Source organism: Geotrypetes seraphini, chromosome 6 (genome assembly GCF_902459505.1).
Source record: "Geotrypetes seraphini chromosome 6, aGeoSer1.1, whole genome shotgun sequence".
Lineage (NCBI taxonomy): Eukaryota > Metazoa > Chordata > Amphibia > Gymnophiona > Dermophiidae > Geotrypetes > Geotrypetes seraphini.
The window spans coordinates 173,546,232-173,564,245 of record NC_047089.1 but is presented as its reverse complement, the minus strand read 5'-3'; the positions used below and the strand labels follow the sequence as shown (position 1 = coordinate 173,564,245).

Genomic DNA, 18,014 nt, shown 5'->3' with positions numbered 1-18,014 from the left:
ACTTCCTCCCAAAGCCATCTTAAGTCATACCATGATGTAACAGTGTCAGAGCTTCAGTGCCCTTTGCTTTCCCAGCATGCTCTGGGAGCAGGAAGAAGTGACAACAATGGTGCAGAGCAGAAGCAGACATGGAGTGGTTGCAAACTACTTGTTTTTGTCTTTGCCCTGTTTGCTGCATCCGCTGCCAGTATTACTGCTAAGAGAAAAGAGAAAGGGAGAGAACTACTGTATTTCCCCATGTATAGGCCACGGCCTATACATGGGTTTTACAAATCTGTGCAGTGGGTGCAGCTTGCTTAAATGGGGCAGCTTATCTAAAGACATTAAAACTTGCTGTTAGATAAGCCGCCTCATTAGAGGAGTACCGTAATTAAACGTTTTTTAAAAAATCATCCCCCTTAAATACCTGAGCAAACTGTGGAAGAAATCATCCCCCTTAAATACCTGATCAAACTGTGGATGCTGGTGGAAGGCGCGGACCCATCACTTGGAGTCAGGTTGTGGCCAAGCTTAGGCCCGGGCCCCTCTGCGTGCGCCACTGTTCGACTCCAAAGACATCTCTGCTGGCAGGCGCTGCTTCCTCCAATCATGCTGTTCAGGGCAGGAGTGATGTTTGCGATCTCAAGCCTCACCCCGTACTGCTTCCTTAATGACTGCCATCGTGAGAACTGAGGCAGCTAATCAGGAAGTAGTGCGGGGCAAGGCTTGAGATCGCAAACATCGCTCCTGCCCTGCAAAGCAGGAGGCAGCTGTCCAGGAGGTATTTACCGGCAGTTAGGGCAGCGAGGGAGGTATTTAAGGGGGGGGGACGATGTATAGGCCGCCCCATTGTATCGGCCAATGTAGGTTTAAAACTTCTTAGATAAGCCACGACTAGTAACATGGGGCAGCTTATCTAAGAGTTTTAAAACCTAAATTTGCATTTCCTGTGGCCTATACATGGGGCGGCCTATACATGGGGAAATACGGTACTTTACCCTGGGAGACTAGACCCGAAGACATGGATGTGGTAGAAGAGTGAGAGAGAGGAATAACAAGAGACATCTCTTCTGGTAGGAAACTGGAAAATTATTAAACCCCCCTTTTACAAAACCGCGAAAGCATTTTTTAGCACAGGCTGGCGTGCTGAATGCTCTGTGCTGCTCCTAACGTGAATGCAGCTAGGAATGTTGAATGAGGTGAGAGAGATCAGTAGTGATAGATGTGATGGCTAGAGTTATAAGGAAAAGAAATATGTCTTAATTGTCTTCTGGAAACAGAAATATGAGGTGATTTGTATACAGAGCTATCCTAAGCAGACAGTGTAGTCCCGATATTCGAAGTTAAGCTCATCAATTGGCCTCTTTAAAACTTTGCTAGGGCTGAGTGCATACATTTTAAATTTCACTAAACTTTTAAATTTAGGAGCATAAAAAATAGGTGGCAATGAGGGCATTTTTTGAATATCGGGCTCTGTTCGATTCTTGATATACCACCTTTCTGTGTGTAGCCCTTGCTCTGGCCAGCTCCTCGGGATTGGGTGCCTCATGACCAGGGCTCACAAAAAGATGTAAGCAGATTATATAGGTCACAGTTTTACAGTCTCTCGCTTGAGCTTGGTGCTTAGGCCGGGGCTGGAAAAATTCAGTAGGCTGGAGGATGGCAATTCTGGGGTCAGTCACTGCACTCAGCCTCTCCCCAATTTGGTTTAAAGAATCAGGCAGAAGCCAAGGTGTAACTAAAACAAACTGGAAACTCTTTATTTAACTTGATTGCAGATGTCAAATTCAACTATTTACAATTTCCCTTAGTGTTGGCAGTCATCGGGTTCAAAGGTTCTTTCTCTTTCATCCTCTCAATAATCACCAGTCACATTCAGTTCACGATAGTTGTACCTCTCAGTCTCTCTTAGTCTCTGTCCTCCCCTGGGATCCCCTGGCAGAGTATAAAGTCCAAAACAATCTCTTCAGCTGTGAACCTTCTTAGGTTCCCTTTTCCTCCTCTCCCTTGCTGTTTCCTCTGCTGCAAACTCTATCAGTGTTCCCGCTAAGCTGCGCTGGCGTGCGCTGGCGCACAAAATATTACATCGCAGCGCACAAGTTTCACGTCACAGCGCACACTCGAGCGGAGGTGAGAGGAAGCAGCGGCGGTCTGCTCTGATCGCCTAAGATGCAGCAGCGGCGGCTCCTTTCATGATCCCCGTAAATTACGGGGATGCCGCCGCTGCTGCATCTTAGGCGATCAGGGCAGACCGCCGCCGCTTCCTCTCACCTCCGCTCGAGTGTGCGCTGTGACGTGAAACTTGTGCGCTGCGATGTAATATTTTGTGTGCCAGCGCACGCCAGCGCAGCTTAGCGGGAACACTGATTAGGACCCTGAAGTTGTGGGCTCAAATCCCACACTACTCCTTGTGACCCTAGGTAAGTCACTTAATCCTCCACTGTGAGCCCACTGGGACAGATAGGGAAACATGTTTGAGTACCCAATTGTAAACCATTTAATGCACCTTGTCCAAGTAGTATGTAAAAATCTTTTTCCCTTCCCTTTCTTCCCACAGATAATCAGTACTCTAGGAGTCTCCCTCAGCATCGGGGCTCTGGCAGGAGAATAGGATACCCAGAAGCCAGGAATCTGCTCTCACATTCCCTTTTATATCATCCCCCCTCCCAGTGGTGTAGTAAGAAGGTGAGGGGAGGCGGTTTGCCTTGGGTACCGCTTTGGTTTGGGGCATCAGCACCCCTCCTCCCCCCACTGTGCGCATGCACGCACACATGCCTTCACTTCCTCCCCACCATACCTCTAGCTCTTCCCTGGCACGAGTGGCTATTTCAGCCTGCTGCTCGCGCCCGCGTCGGCTCTCCCTCTGAAATCACTTCTGGGTCCCACGCCTAGGAAGCGACGTCGGAGGGAGAGCCGACGTGGGCAACAGGTTGGTGATGCTGCTCGCGCTCGGAAAGTTAAAGAGGTGGGGGGGGGGAAGGAAAGGGGTGCATGCGCACGGCATGGGGGTAGAGAAGAGGGTGGGGGCGTGGCTTCCAACTCCACCCACTACTCCCTTCTATCCACTTGCATAAAATCTCCATGACTCCCTGAAAAATCCAACACTACTGGCTTTGAGGCAGAGGCTTTTTTTCAGGGTAGGTCACGTGGTCTAACCAAAGTGGTTTACATATGACATACAAGTTCCTTCTCCACTATGAACTGTTTGTGGTATTGCGGTACAGTACTCCCCTGAGATTCGCAGGGGTTCCGTACTAGGAACCCCCGTGAATCTCGAAAAACCACGAATACGGTTTTTCATGGGGGAGCCTGAAGAGGGCAGCAGGAGAGCAGCCAGAGCACCACGAGTGCAGGAAATCATTCGCGGTACGCTCCGACTGCCTCTTCCTGCACGAAGTCGGGCCTTATCCAATCAGGAGCTGTGTGTCAAAGCAGCTCCTGATTAGATAAGGCCCGACTTAGTGCAGGAAAAGGCGGTCGGAGCATACTGCGAGTGATTTCCTGCACTCCCCTGCCTCTCCCGCTGCCCTCTCCTTGTCGGCGGTTCGCGGTCAGAAAATACCGCAAATGACCGAGACCGCGAACCACCGAGGGAACACTGTATATAAAAATAAAATTATTATTATTATAGTCTAAAGTTTTTGTACCCAGGGTCACTTACTACACATTTATGCAGAGATATTTCATTTCATATGGTTTAAAGTGTGTTAAATAACTTTAGTTTACACTAAAAGGGCAAATATAAAACAACATGTGTGTGGGGGGGTGCCATTTTAGGTGGGAAACAATAGGAAACTAGATATCAACTACTGTTGTTTCTCTGCCATCTTAAAATCACAGCACATTTTAGGCAAAAGGGAGAATGAGTGGGCTTGGGGGAGAGGAGCTGCCAGACCTCTTGTGTTTGGCTATTTGCTAGTTAGCAACCATCTTCAATGAGCAGCTCTTTCAGTAACTGGCAATAAAACAGAAGCAGTTAGCAGCATGGCCTCAGAGGGAATCTTTGGCTTCTCTCTTGGTGTAATGATTAAACCCTACGCAATTGTAACCAGAGCTGCCAAAACTCTTGTCTAATTGGCTACTAACGCATTTAGTTCTAGCAGTTGGTGGTTACTAGATTTTCAGGCACAGAATTTGTAATACATGGGCACGTGCACAAACGTGAATAACCATTTGCATTTTCTAGGTCAAATGAAAAATAAATCTTAAAGCTGGCCCTGGGAGGAGGAGTGTACGGAACAGGGGAATTGAAAAAGGCTCTGTTGATATCTCACAGAAACACACACTTTAATAAAAACAACGGTCCTACTGTTCAGGAATAAAGATGGTCTGTCAGTGGCAGGATGCAGTGAAGGCACTTGGCAGTGAGGGATTTGAAAATTTCTGGTGAAGTGTAATTGAACTGGTAATTTCTTTTAAAGATATAGAAAACTGTTTGGTGTGGCATTTATAATCACAAGGAAGGTCAGATGACTATTTAAATAGTTTCTCTTTTGTGCAAATGGGCACCTTCAGCACTTCAGAGCCCTGGAAGTGGGAGAGAACATTCATGTGATGGTCAGGTGTGTACAAAATCTGAGCTGACAATTCTATGGTTTTAGGAGAGAACAAATGTCCCATAAAAATTGAAATACCAACCTTCTGCATCCCTCCCCTCCCCGTATACTGCCTTCTAACAACACAGACCCAGGAGAGCTCAAACTTGTTAGCTCTCAGAAGCTAAACAGGGTGAGGCCTGGCTAGGGCCCGGATGAGGAAACCACCAGAGAAGACCACAGTGCTGTGGGCTGCACTAAACAGCAGCAAGCCTCTACAGTGTTTGGCCAAATGGGCTTATGATCACGTAACCATCCAAGAACAGGGATAACAAACTGAAACACTGAATGCCATCCACCAAACCGGTTGTAGAACTGAATGTTTTCTGTTCTACCTGTTTATCTCCTGAAGATGTTATACAGTCAGAATTTGGTCTATATTAACTAAACATAACACTATTTAAACACGAAAAAAAGCAGTTACTTTCCGTAGCAGGTGTTATCTGGGGACAGCAGGTAGATATTCTCACATGTGGGTGACGTCATCCATGGAGCCCAGCACAGACAGTGAAAAGTGCACCGTCACTTTAAGTTTTGCCCAGTCTATTAGGGTCAAAGGAGATGGACAGTTGAAGTGAAGACTTGTGTGGCTTAGTTCTTTGTATATAGTAAGCCAAGGCATGTTTACAGTCCAAAGTGTGAAGAGCTGAACATTTCTCCAGGGTGAGAGTGAGGCTTTGGGAAAAATACTAGAAGCATAATGGATTGATTTAGGTCAGTGGTTCCCAAACCCTGTCCTGGGGGACCCCCAGCCAGTCAGGTTTTCAAGATATCCCTAATGAATATGCATGAGAGATTTGCATACCTGTCACTTCCATTATATGCAAATCTCTCTCATGCATATTCATTAGGGATATCTTGAAAACCCGAATGGCTGGGGATCCCCCAGGACAGGGTTTGGGGAACCACTGATTTAGGTGAAAGTCCTGTGACTACTTTAGGGAGGAATTTAGGTTGAGTCCCGAGAACCATCTTGTCATGATGAAATACTGTAAAAGGTGGGTCACTCGAGCAGAAGTGACAGAGATCAAGAAGACCACTTTCCAAGTGAGAAACTTAAGATGAGTAGTTGCTAGTTGTTCAAATGGTAGCTTCATCAGACTGGCTAGGACCACATTAAGATCCCAGACAACTGGAGGTATCTTGAGCTGAGGTTTGGAGTTAAAAAGTCCTTTCATAAATCAGGAAACAAGCGGATGAGTGGCTAGAGGTTTACTGTTGAAAAGAGCATGGAAAGCACTGATAGCACTCAGGTGAACTCTGACCGAAGTAGTCTTAAGTCCAGAGTTGGATAAATGGAGAAGATAGTCCAACACTGAAGGAAGAGAAGAAGAGAAAGCATCCAGGTTATGGAGTTTACGCTATGAAATGAAGTATGCCCACTTGTGTTGATAGCATTGCTGAGTAGAAGGCTTTCTGGAAGCAGCTATAATGGTTTGTACTGAGTAACCAAGGTTATAAATAAAATAAAAAAGGTGTTCCTGTAGCTTTAAGAATTTTGAGCTGTACTTGCCACTTTTTTGTTTAAGATACTTAAAAAAATTGTTTGATGTGATTGAAGCCTTCATAAAGAAAACCTGTTTTGAGTAGAAGATTCTAAATAGAACTGGGCACTAGTTCTGGCAGGGCTGTGTACTGCTATTGGATATTTATAGATCCTGTAAAGAAATTGTATTACATTTTAATTAAACCTTGGTTTGATAAAAAGTGGGTGGGATTGGTTTTAGGGAAATTGAATTATCTTAAAAAAAAAAAAAAGTTTAGTTTAGTTTAGGGAAATATTTATGCTCAGTTTGAGGGAGGTTTCTTTCCTTTTGGTTGTTTATAGATAGGGAGTAGGAGATTCTACAAGCAAGAACACAGAAAAAGAAAGTACCCAACACAAGAAAGTCAAACCCGAAAACTAGGAAAAATCAGAAATCTACTTATCTGGAGGGGGATGATGATTGTGATGTCATCAATGTATATGTATATTTGGAGATTTAGTTTGGATAGTTCATGGCTTAGTGAAGACATGTATAGATTGAACAGGGTTGGTGATAGTGGGGAGCCTTGTGGGACACCACAAGAGTTGGTCCATGATTGGGAGTAGACTTATTCACTGATGACTTGGTAGGATCGGTTTTTCAGGAAGCCTTTGAACCAGTTTAACATATGACCAGAGATGCCTATGGCATCTAGACAGTTTAAGTAGTATGTCGTGGTTTACTAGGTTGAATGCACTGCTCAGGTCGAATTGGAGAACTAGTGCAAAATTCCCGGAGCTGAGTACGTGGGAAATGTAATCCACAATGGAGGCTATGGCTGTTTCGGTGCTGTAGTGTGTACGGAATCCTGATTGATATTCGTGCAGTATTGAGAATTTTTCCAGATAGGTCGTCAGATCAGTGTTAATCAGCCCTTCCATCAATTTGGTAAAGAAGGGGATGTTGGCTATGAGTCTGTAGTTGATGATTGTTAATATGGGATCTTTTATGTTTTTTTACGATGGGTGTGATGAGGATGTGGCCTAGGTCGGTCGGAAATTCACCGTTAGACATTAGAAGTGAAATCCAGTCAAAAAGCATGGCCTTGAAGGATCTGGGGGCTGATTTCACGATTATGGGTGGGCAGTTGTCTAGGAGGCAGTAAGAACTGACATAATTTTTATAAAGCTTGAGAAATTGGAACCAGTTGGGGTTTTCGAAGTGATTCCAGTACCTGTCTGCTGGGGTTGTTTCTTTTTTTTGTAAATCTTTATTCAGTTTAAAACTAACAATATGCATACATACATGTGTTATACATATAAAATAGAGCGTTGTATGGCCATACAGCAGGGAAGATTGAAGAATTTTATAGAGGTGTGGGAACCATTGACTAAATATTGTAAAGAGGAATAATTAATTTATTTTATTTTATAAGCAAGCAAATGTACACATCCTGGGGGAGTCGGGTAGGGAAGGGAATGGAATTTTATGAATGGTTTCATGAAGGTTTGATTTATTTGTTTGTATATTAGCTGGTAGGGAGGGGGAAATTTCTTTGTTGCAGTAATATTTGAAAGTTTGCAACACTTATTATACAATGTACATTCATTTAAAACACATTTGTAGTTTGAAAATCAATAAAAAATGTAAAAGAAAAAAAACTAACAATAAGTGCAACATAATATATCAACATTTTACACTTTAACAGCACTTAAATGTTATCAAATTATATTTAATATCAAATATATGTATCAACCCCCTCATCTATATACCCAACAGTTGCACTCAACCATAAGTAAATTAAAATATTTACCGCCCCCACCCCTCATCCACCTTGGACGTGTATGTTCAAAGGGAAAACATAATAATAATCATTCCTTACAGAATTTTGTTAATGGCTCCCAAACATCCTTAAATTTCCTATAATGCCCCTGCTATATGGCTGGGGTTGTTTCTGTGTGTATGGGTATGGCCAATAGGGGGTAGTTTAGTGGGGAATTTTGGAAAGCGGTTCTAAGTTTGAGGACTTTTGTTTTGAAGTAAGAGGCAAAGTTCTCTGAAGATGGTAATTGGGTGGAGGAGGATCTTTTGAGGTGGTCTATCTCAAATAGGGTGTTAATTAATCTGAAGAGTTCTTTGCTATTAGTTGTGGAGGATCCTATTTTGTTAGAGTAGAAGGTACGCCATTTTTCCTTAGTAATTCTTTTGTACTCATTTATCTTAGATCTCCATATTGGCTAACATATGACTTTGAGAACCCGATTGTCTGTGGTGATGAGAGTCCAGCCCTGATGATAGAATAGAAGTCAGCCTCTGATGGGTTGGAGAGAAGGCTGAGATGGGTGTATTTGGGCTATGCTCTCTAATCATGTCAAAAAGACAGCTGGTTTCTGAGGAGCTGAAGTCTGAGGCTTCTGAGGTTTCTGCTGTTTCTGCCTTTTCTGTGGTGGAGGTTTGGAAGAGGAGGATGTTGTTGGATAATGCCTCGTGTACAAAAAAGAAGTAGGTCTTTGAGAAGGCTTAGATGATTGAGCCTTAGCCGGGTACGTTTTTGAATGGCATCCTCAACCTTGTCTCTGAAGAGTTCTTCACCAAGACAAGGGATGTTTGGCAAACGATCTTGAACATTTATGTCCATGTCTGAGACTCTCAGCCATGCAAAACGTCTCATAGCAATAGACATTGCTGATACTCTGGATGTTACATCAAATGCCGATCTTGCCATAAACTTTTGTATTTGAAGTACAGCATGAGTAATCTGAAACTCTAGCAGGCAGTCAGATGGAATATACTGCTCGAAATCAGTCAACATCTTTGAGCTGGTTGAGATAAAAGAACATATAAGTTCTAATTGAGAACTCTGTTGGCTAACAGAGTTCTAGTAAAGGCAGTGCTCAAACTTATCCATAGTACAGCCCTCATGTCCTAATGGTGCAGTAGCATAGACCCTGGAGCTGGAGGATTTCTTAAGAATGGATTCAACCAGCAAAGACTGATATGACAATTGTGGTTTATCAAATCCAGGACAAGACTGTATTCGGTAAAGAGAGTCAATCTTTCTAGGATCTATTGTAGTAGAGAGAGGTATCTCCCAGTTCTTAAAGAGAGCATCCTTAAGCAGATTGTGAAGAGGCAACTTAAGAAACTCCTTAGAAGATTCATCAAAATCTAAAGCCTCAAGGAGCTATGCTCTGGGCTCAGTGTCTGACTCCAATTTGACAGGCAGAGCTTTTTCCTTCTGCCTGCCTGGAGAAGATCTTTGTCTGGTAGGAGGAGGAGATGGATTTGAAGGGATGCTATATGACTCTGGAGCAGATAATATAGGTTCATTGTCAGTATCAGTATTGTGTTGAGATAGGTCAGTATCAACATCTGGCACCACAGGAGATTCTCTGAAGGACAGAGAGGAAGGCTGTTTTCTGGATTGAGGAGTTCAATGACTATGAGAATGCCGAGAAGTGCTCCTTTGACAATGTCTATACCGTTGAGAATGAGTAGATCTTGAGCAACATTGAAAGGAAGGAGAGCTGGTACTGTGTGATACTCACTTGGATCTAGAAGAGGGGGCATAGGTACCATGAATGTCAACATCCATCGATGCTTCAATGCAGAGCATTGCTGTACTGATAACATAACATAAAAATACACTTATGTCAGTTCAATACCCAAGACCCCAATTCATCAGGACGACTGAAAAAAACTCTGGAAACGGTAGAAACATGGATGACCAACCACAAACTGAAACTGAACACGGATAAAACCAAATTCCTGCTGCTAGAAAAAGACAAAAGAACCTACCTTAACTGATCTGATGACAAATGCAATCACATACCCAATACAGCCAGCACTCAAAATCCTGGGAGTAACGATAGACAGGAGATGCACAATGCAGACTCATACTAACAAAACCATCCAAAAAGCCTTCTACACCATGCGCAACCTGCGAAAAATAAGAAAATTCTTTGACAAATTACAATACAGGATCTTAGTCCAATCACTTGTACTAGGACTTGTAGACTACTGCAACAGCCTCTATCTACCCTGCCCCGCTTACATGACCAAACAATTACAGACAGTACAGAACACAGCACTCAGACTTATCTACTCGCTAGGAAAATACGATCACATCACTAATGCCTATCTCGACTCACACTGGCTACCAATACAAGCAAGAACTCAATTCAAACTATACTGTCTATTATTCAAAGCACTAAACGGAACAGCACCTCTCTACCTAAACAGCCGCCTAATCCGAAACCTCTCAACTAGAGTAAGGAGAACCCAGACCCCATTCACCTACCCCTCACTCAAAGGCACAAAACGCAAAAAGCTATATGACAACCTACTTGCTACACAGGCCGCGAAAATTGACCCCATCATATCCAAGCTACTGACCACAACTACGGACTACAAAGCGTTTTGAAAAGATATAAAAACTATACTATTCAAAAAACACATCCCAATATTATAATCTACCCTCATCTTCTCACCCTTCATAACCTCCTGCAACTCACACCCAACTGCAATTTCGTCCCCATAGGCAACATCTAATCTAGTTGCAACGGGCGATAAGCCAACTCATATCCAGAAACACTGTTTCCCCAAATACCGAAAAATCAGATATAACAACCTAGGAACAGACGATTTTTTGGTAACATAAGATTATGCTTTGTAATATTATGTAATGTAACATAAGGTTATGCTTTGTAATATAACATAAGGTTATGCTTTGTAATATTATGTAATGTAAGTTATGCAATGTACTGGAATAATAAGGTAAAATAACACAAAGTAACCCTACGTAAAGTCTTGTAAAGTTATGTAAGATAAATTATGTAAGATAAATTATGTAAACTTAATGCAAGTTATGCAAGCACGGTAAGGATAATGTAAAGTAACGCAAAGTAACTCCACGTAAAGTTATGTAAAGTTATGTACGAAAAGTTATGTAAAGTTAGGTATGCAAAGTTTGTAAAGTTATACAAATAATTGTAATGTCATCGCCTGGAAATGACCAGCCATCTTCTAATGTAATCCGCTTAGAACCGCAAGGCACAAGCGGAATAGAAATCACTAATGTAATGTAATGTAATGTAATGTAATGTTTACAATATAAGAAAGTTATACAGGCATAACAGATTATAAACTGATTTATAAAGTTTATCAAACAAATAAGTCTTCAATGCCTTTCTAAAATCCTGATAAGAACTAGAATCCTGTATTAGTTTACCAAAATTCCTTTCCCATAATGCAACCTGGTAGGCTAAAATTCTTTGGAAAAAGCATTTATAGACGCAACCTTTAATTGAAGGCAATGCAAATGTTGTAAGCTTGCGTAGGGTTAATTTTCTATTGATGAAAAGGAAGTGAGAAATGAAATAATTTGGTACCAAGTGGCCTTGATGTGCTAAGCTCAGGCTGCCTATACCAAGGGAGTTGATGCTCAGGCCCTAAACACTGCATACTCCAGCTGTGCGGGTCAGTGATGGAAATAGGCCGCTGGCACCAACATCATTTCTTGAAGTTGTTCGAAGACTTTGGAGGTGAAGTCAAAAAACTCAATGACTGGACAACAAGGATGGAAAACTAGTGATAGGAAGAAAGGGGCCTGAAGGCCCGACTGAGGAGCAAAAATTAAAAAAAATGTATGTATATGTTTTTAGTTTGTCCAGACCGAAGAAGAACTTATAAACAAGAGATAAAGAAAGCCAAAAGGCAAAAAGAAACGTTGATGGGAAGGCAAGGTAGAGAGAACGAGAGGGCACTCTCTAAAGTTAAAATGGGATAGATTCCGTACAAACGCAAGGAAGTTCTTCTTCACCCAGAGAGTGGTAGAAAAATGGAACGCTCTTCCAGAAGCTGTTATAGGGGAAAACACCCTCCAGGGATTCAAGACAAAGTTAGACAAGTTCCTGCTGAACCAGAATGTATGCAGGTAAGACTAGTCTCAGTTAGGGCACTGGTCTTTGACCTAAGAGCCGCTGCGGGAGCGGACTGCTGGGCACGATGGACCACTGGTCTGACCCAACTTCTTTGCTCCACGGAAAATGAAGAACTGAGGAACTGCGAGCCGATGTCGGGCAGGAAGGCACTCATGCATGTGCGGTGCGGGCAGTCTTGAAGCTTCGCAAAGCTTAAAGTGAGGGTGCACTTTTCACTGTCCATACTGGGCTCCATGAATGACATCACCCACATATGAGGATATGCTGCCTGCTTGTCCTAGGACAGGGGTCAGCAACCTTTTTAAAGCAAAGAGCCATTTTTTCCTAAATGTTTGACCCAAGATTTACAAAGAGCCGCAATGGGTAGACAAGGGGGTTTGAGATATGATGATGTCAGCGGATGTTGCCCAATCCGGTCCCAAGCTCAGGCAGAGCTGGGGCCTTTCTTATCTGCTCTTCCCAATCCAGAAGAAGCCTCCAATGGCTCAGGAAACCTCCGTTTTGCTCTTCCCAGCCCTTCTTTCTCCTCAAGCGGCCGATGCACAAAACTATCACTGGTTTCTTAGTTGCAACACTCTGAACCATATCTCCCACTGTTCAAGATCCCTCTTATTTTTCACATCTTCCAGTAAGACGCTGCTGCTTTCAGCGCGATACCGTGCTGCTGAGACATGCGCTGTTGGCTGTGCTGGTCCTCTGCCCCGGAACAGGAATTGACTTAAGAGGGGGGCAGAGGACCTGCACAGCCAACAGCACGCGCCTCAGCCGAGCGTACCACGTCGGAAGCAGCAGCGTCATTCTGGAAGATGTGAAAAAATAAGAGGAATTTTGAACAGTGTGAGGTCGTCAGAAGCACTGTTCTGAGCCGCATCCACGTGGCGAAAGAGCCGCATGTGGCTCGCGAGCCGCAGGTTGCCGACCCCTGTCCTAGGATAATATCAGTTCCATATGCCTTTTCTTTTCTTTTATAAATCTTTATTGACATTTCAAACTTTATAATGTATACAATTGAAGAATCAGAAAAAACCTGTATGAAAATACATTGTAATCATCACAATTATTACATTAAACAATTTTTATCCCCTTCTTATCCTAATTAAAAACAATAAAATTATATATTATACTATCAATATAATAAAAAAGAATTAATTTTACTCTTCCAAATAAATATTCCACTCCGCACCCTCCCACCCTCCCTGGATGTGTAAAGGAATCTAACGGAAAGAAAAAAAAAAAAGAGAATCATAATTATGTCTTTGCCTGGCTGCCCTGAGTAGGCCTGTTCTTACTATCGGAAGCTAAGCAGTGTCAGGTCTGGCTAGTACTTGGATTGGAGACCAGTTGGGAATACCAGGTGCTGTAAGCTGAGGGGCCGTATATTCGGCAGCAGCGACATAGTGGAGCCACATACTGCACGGAGAAGGCAATGGTAAACCACTCCTGTACTCTGTCATGAAAAACCACAGGGTGGATTCCTCACTGAGTGTGTTGCCATGAGTCATGGTCAACTCAGTGTTATAATCCAATTAATGTTTATTGAAACGCTTGATATAGCACCATTTCTGGAAAACAGGTTAAAGCGGCATTCAAAGTAATAATAATATCAAATAATTAACATAGACTAGAGAAAAGAAAAGAATACCATTAAAGGACAGGATAGCACACAATCATTTCTCAAATCTGACAGATTAAAAAAAATAAATAAAAAAAATCATGTAACTAGATCTCTTGTTCAAAAAAGCATAGCATCCATGTAGGTGTGGGTGTGGCATGTCAACTGCAGGGAAGAATACATGACAGACCAAGATGATGTAACAGTCTGTAATCTTTCTGATCTACTGTTACATATGTCTCAGTGCTTCTGTACAAAAAAAAAAACCTGATACAACTCGATAGGCAGCATTTGCATAATACTGAATAATGGCCAAACTTGAATTTGAGATATCGGTTTGAATAAGGGGCTAATTTTTATAACAGTTTTATGCAAATGCTTCCGAATGTTTTTATTTTGTTAAAAAAAAAAACAAAACCCCAAAAACAACCTATTTGTCCTTTATAACGTGGAGGGGCCTAATCAAAAAAACGTCTAAATCCGATTCGGACGTATAGCGCTAGATGCCCAAAGTTGGCAGTGGTAAAATGTCCATTCTAGAAAAATATGTCTAGAAAATATATTTTTTTTTTCTCGAAAATCATCTATCTGGATGTCCAGACTGCCAATGCGCCTATCTTTATACTACTTTTTTGATCAAAAAATCATCTAAGTCCCAAACGCCCAAAACAAGACCATTTGAACATGGGGGGGGGGGGCAGCATTGTGATAGACTGACCACCCAGACATTGCAACAAAGCAGTGGGGCACTGCTGTGAACTTCATTAAAAAGGTGCTACATAAACATCTCGCCAGAACTCCCTTATGGAATGTGAGCCCTCCCAAACACACTATACCTATTTATCTACAGTACAACTCCAATAGCCCTTATGGCTGCAGGTGGCACCTAAATGGCAGTACAGTAGGGGTTTTTTTTTGGGGGGGGAGGGAATTGGTGGGTTCGCATTTTCCACCATGAATGTAGTGGTTAGAATGGCTTATGAGCCTGGGTCCTCCTATGGTCCACTAGCCCACCTCCAGGCTATTTAAGAGACCTATGTTCAGTTCTACTAGACTTTCCTATACTAGGTGCTGATGTTCTGGAGATAGGTATGTATGTTTTTATTCCGATCTTTGCGGGGTTGTGAGGGGGTCAGTGAATACTAAGGGATTGTGTGGGAGTATTTACTTTGTCTCTGCAGTGGTTGTCTGGTCGCTTTGGATACCTTTTGGGCACTTATACCAGTTTTTACATTGTCTAAGTCACAACATATAAGTTCAGTCCAGGAAGTCTCATAAAACCTTCAATTATCCCTGCAGGACAACTAAGTCTAGGTCGGCCCCCTCATTGTGCCTTAACCACTTCTCCAGATATGCCCCTTTTAGCTCTGGGCGCACAGAAGCATTCGGAGGCTTAAAAGGTCACTGTATATGTCCAAAAAATAGGTTTGATTATCAGCACTTGGACGACCTGTCTTTTAGTTCTGACGTTAGAGAGAAGATTTTTGGGTCAGCTACGTGCAGCGTATGAACCACTTCATGCGTATCTCTCCCATCAAGTGCCACTGAAAGAGATAACTGGTGACACACACACACACACACCGCTGACCCATAAGGCTTTCATCTGATGGGCAGGAAGTAGGGATCCCTGGCAGTAGCTTCAGCGGAGGGGGGCGGGCAGGAAGGAGGGATCCCTGGCAGTAGCTTCAGCGGAGGGGGGCGGGCAGGAAGGAGGGATCCCTGGCAGCAGCTTCAGTAGAGGGGGCGGGTAGGAGGGAGGGATCCCCGGGGGTGGCTTCTGCGGATGGATGGGCAGGAAGGAAGGAAGGAGTGGCTTCGGTGGACGGGCAGGCAGGCAATATCCTTGGCGGTGGCCAGTGCAGCGTACCCCCCAACAAGCGGCTTGCGTACTCCCAAGGGTATGTGTACCGCATGTTGAGAAAACTGCTGTAGACTAGTGCTGCCCGATTTAGGGAAATAATTATTTGATTCTATTTGGTCTATTCAATCAATTTTTTGATTCGATTTGCTTTTCCCGCTCAATTGGACTTTTTTTTTTTTAATTTTTTTTTTTTAAACATCCTGGCAGGTTTATTATGTATCCTCTTCATTCTCCCCAACCCTTGCCCTTACCAATCCTAAGCCGGCACTGTGGTGTAAACAAAATAAACCAACAAGATAGACTTTTCCTCTCTTTTAGGTCCTAGCTCATGCTCACTATCTAACAGCAGCTCTGGTAGGATACACATTTCAAATCTGACATCGTAATCACAAAATAGAAAATAAAATTTATTTTTTCTACCTTTTATTGTCTGATCATTTTATTATTCAAATCATGTTGGTCCCAGACTCTGGTCTCTGTTTGTCTTCTGTTAACTCGCTTGCCAAAGTGTCCTGCACCCTTACCATCCATCTACCATCTCTGTACATTCCCTTCCACTGTCATATCCAACATTTCTGTTTTATTCTCATTGTCTACCATCTCGCTCTCTCTCACCTTTGGTCAAAACTCTCTATTCCCCATGCAGCATCTCTCCTTCTCTCCATTATCACGTGCAACATTTCTTCCTTTCTTCCCATGCACCATCTCTCCCTGACCTCCACCCTATCTCTAACATTTCCCTCTCTTCTCCATGCATGTATCCCTCCTCTCTACCATATTCAGGATTTCTCCCTCTTACTCGCTGAATCGGTGAGCCAGATTTTTTTTTTTTTTGCAGAATGAATCGATTCGAATCGATTAACTGAAGTGAATCGGCGAATCGGGCAGCACTATGGTAGACTCCCTCACAGATGAATAAATGCTTCAACAATAGTTAATTGTTAATGGCACTAAAAGCAACAGAAATATCTAGGGTTAACCTAAAAGAAATTTGACTTCCTGATCAAAGCCTCAGTGTATGGAATCCAAAACAGAAATCAACAAAGTATCTATATTGTACTTCTAATGGAAACCAAATTGACATTTGTTAAAACCTTTTTCCTCAAATATTGGCAACTGAGACAGTGCTAACATCTCAATAACCTTTACTAAAAATGCAAAGAAGAAATGGGCCTATAATTATCTGGGTTCCCTGGTTCCAATTTACTGTGGCCTTAACTATAGCTTGTTTCAAAGAGGGTGGCAACATATATTTGCAAAATGACTATTAGCAAGAATAGCAATTAAAGGAGAAATATCCTCTGTAAGTGATTTTATAACTGCAGTGCAACAGACATTTAAAATGCATGATGAATTATTCAACAACTTCGTACCTTAGAGAGTTGACAGACTGAAACTAGAAAAACTATCCCATTTGCCATCTGCATCAAAATCAGCATTAACTTTCGACAAAACAGAAGGGTCAAATGATGTTACTGTAGGAAAAACCTTTTATTGAAACCCATCAGCAAATTGTTGACAGATAAGCAAGTCAACTGGTGAAAGTGAAGGACCTGAAACCATTCTAGAGACAACAGCAAATAATTCCTTAGAATTACATGAAGGAGAGAGTATTGACGATCCAAAAGCTCTTTTCTTTTGCTAATTTAGTAGTACTCTTAGGATTTTGTTTCCTGAACTGGATTTCTCCTTCAAGCATGCTCTGATCTTTGTAATAAGTTTTGTTTCCTGGATGATTTTGAAGGCTGACTATACCTCTATTTTTGTCTAGTCACTGAGGGGGTCTTTTACTAAGGCATGCTAGCTGATTTAGCGCATGCTAAATGCTAACGCGTCCATAAAATATAATGGGCGTGTTAACATTTAAAGTGCGCTAAATCGGCTAGCGCGCCTTAGTAAAATATGCCCTAAATGTTTGCAAAAGAGCCACACCTTCAGCAGCTTCTGCCTGTTTCACTTGTAGGAGCCGGCAGTAGAGAATGTAAATCATCTATTTTCTTCAAAGTGGACCATAGCAAGAGATGCCATAGAAAGTCTCAAGCGCTCTGGGAGGTCAGTATTTTTGTAGGACAGAGGATAGATAATGGAGTGCATCATGCTGCAGAGCCTTATGCATTAAGTAGCTCTGTACGCTGATTAATATTTTTAATCACACGAACAATCACATGATCCAAATTGAAACAGAAAAACATGAAGGCAGATAAAGGCTCAATGTGGCCCATCCATTCTGCCCATCCACAGCATCCACTATGTAAAAGAGTTGAAATAAATTTAGCATGTACAGCCCTATTTTTAGTAGGGCTGTTCATTCTAAATTTATTTTATTTTATAATTATCTCCCCTTCCCTTAGACACCATCTGTTCCCATTTCCCTTCCCTTCCCTTCATGGATACCATGTATTCAAATTTCCTTCCTCTCCTCTCTATGGGCATCGTCTCTTCCCATCCTTTCCTCTCCATGGGTATCTTCATCTCCTCTCCATGGATATCTCCTCTCCTCGCAGAACTTCCCATTTCTGACACGAGAGAGAGAGAGAAAGGCGTCGGGACAAAAAGCGT

The 18,014-nt window shown here is 42.5% G+C and overlaps 1 protein-coding gene across 3 annotated transcripts in view; it reads left to right on the top strand.

Annotated features, from left to right (window-relative positions):
- TBL1X (transducin beta like 1 X-linked) overlaps window positions 1-18,014 on the top strand; it is a 499,699-nt gene that overhangs the window by 176,521 nt on the left and 305,164 nt on the right. The window contains exon 3 of one of the 3 annotated variants that reach the window (XM_033949448.1): window positions 17,419-17,507. The exons of the other annotated variants lie outside the window; for them this stretch is intronic. The gene's annotated coding sequence lies outside the window, so the exon portion shown is untranslated. The remainder of the gene's footprint in view (window positions 1-17,418; window positions 17,508-18,014) is intronic. 3 annotated transcript variants of the gene reach the window in all.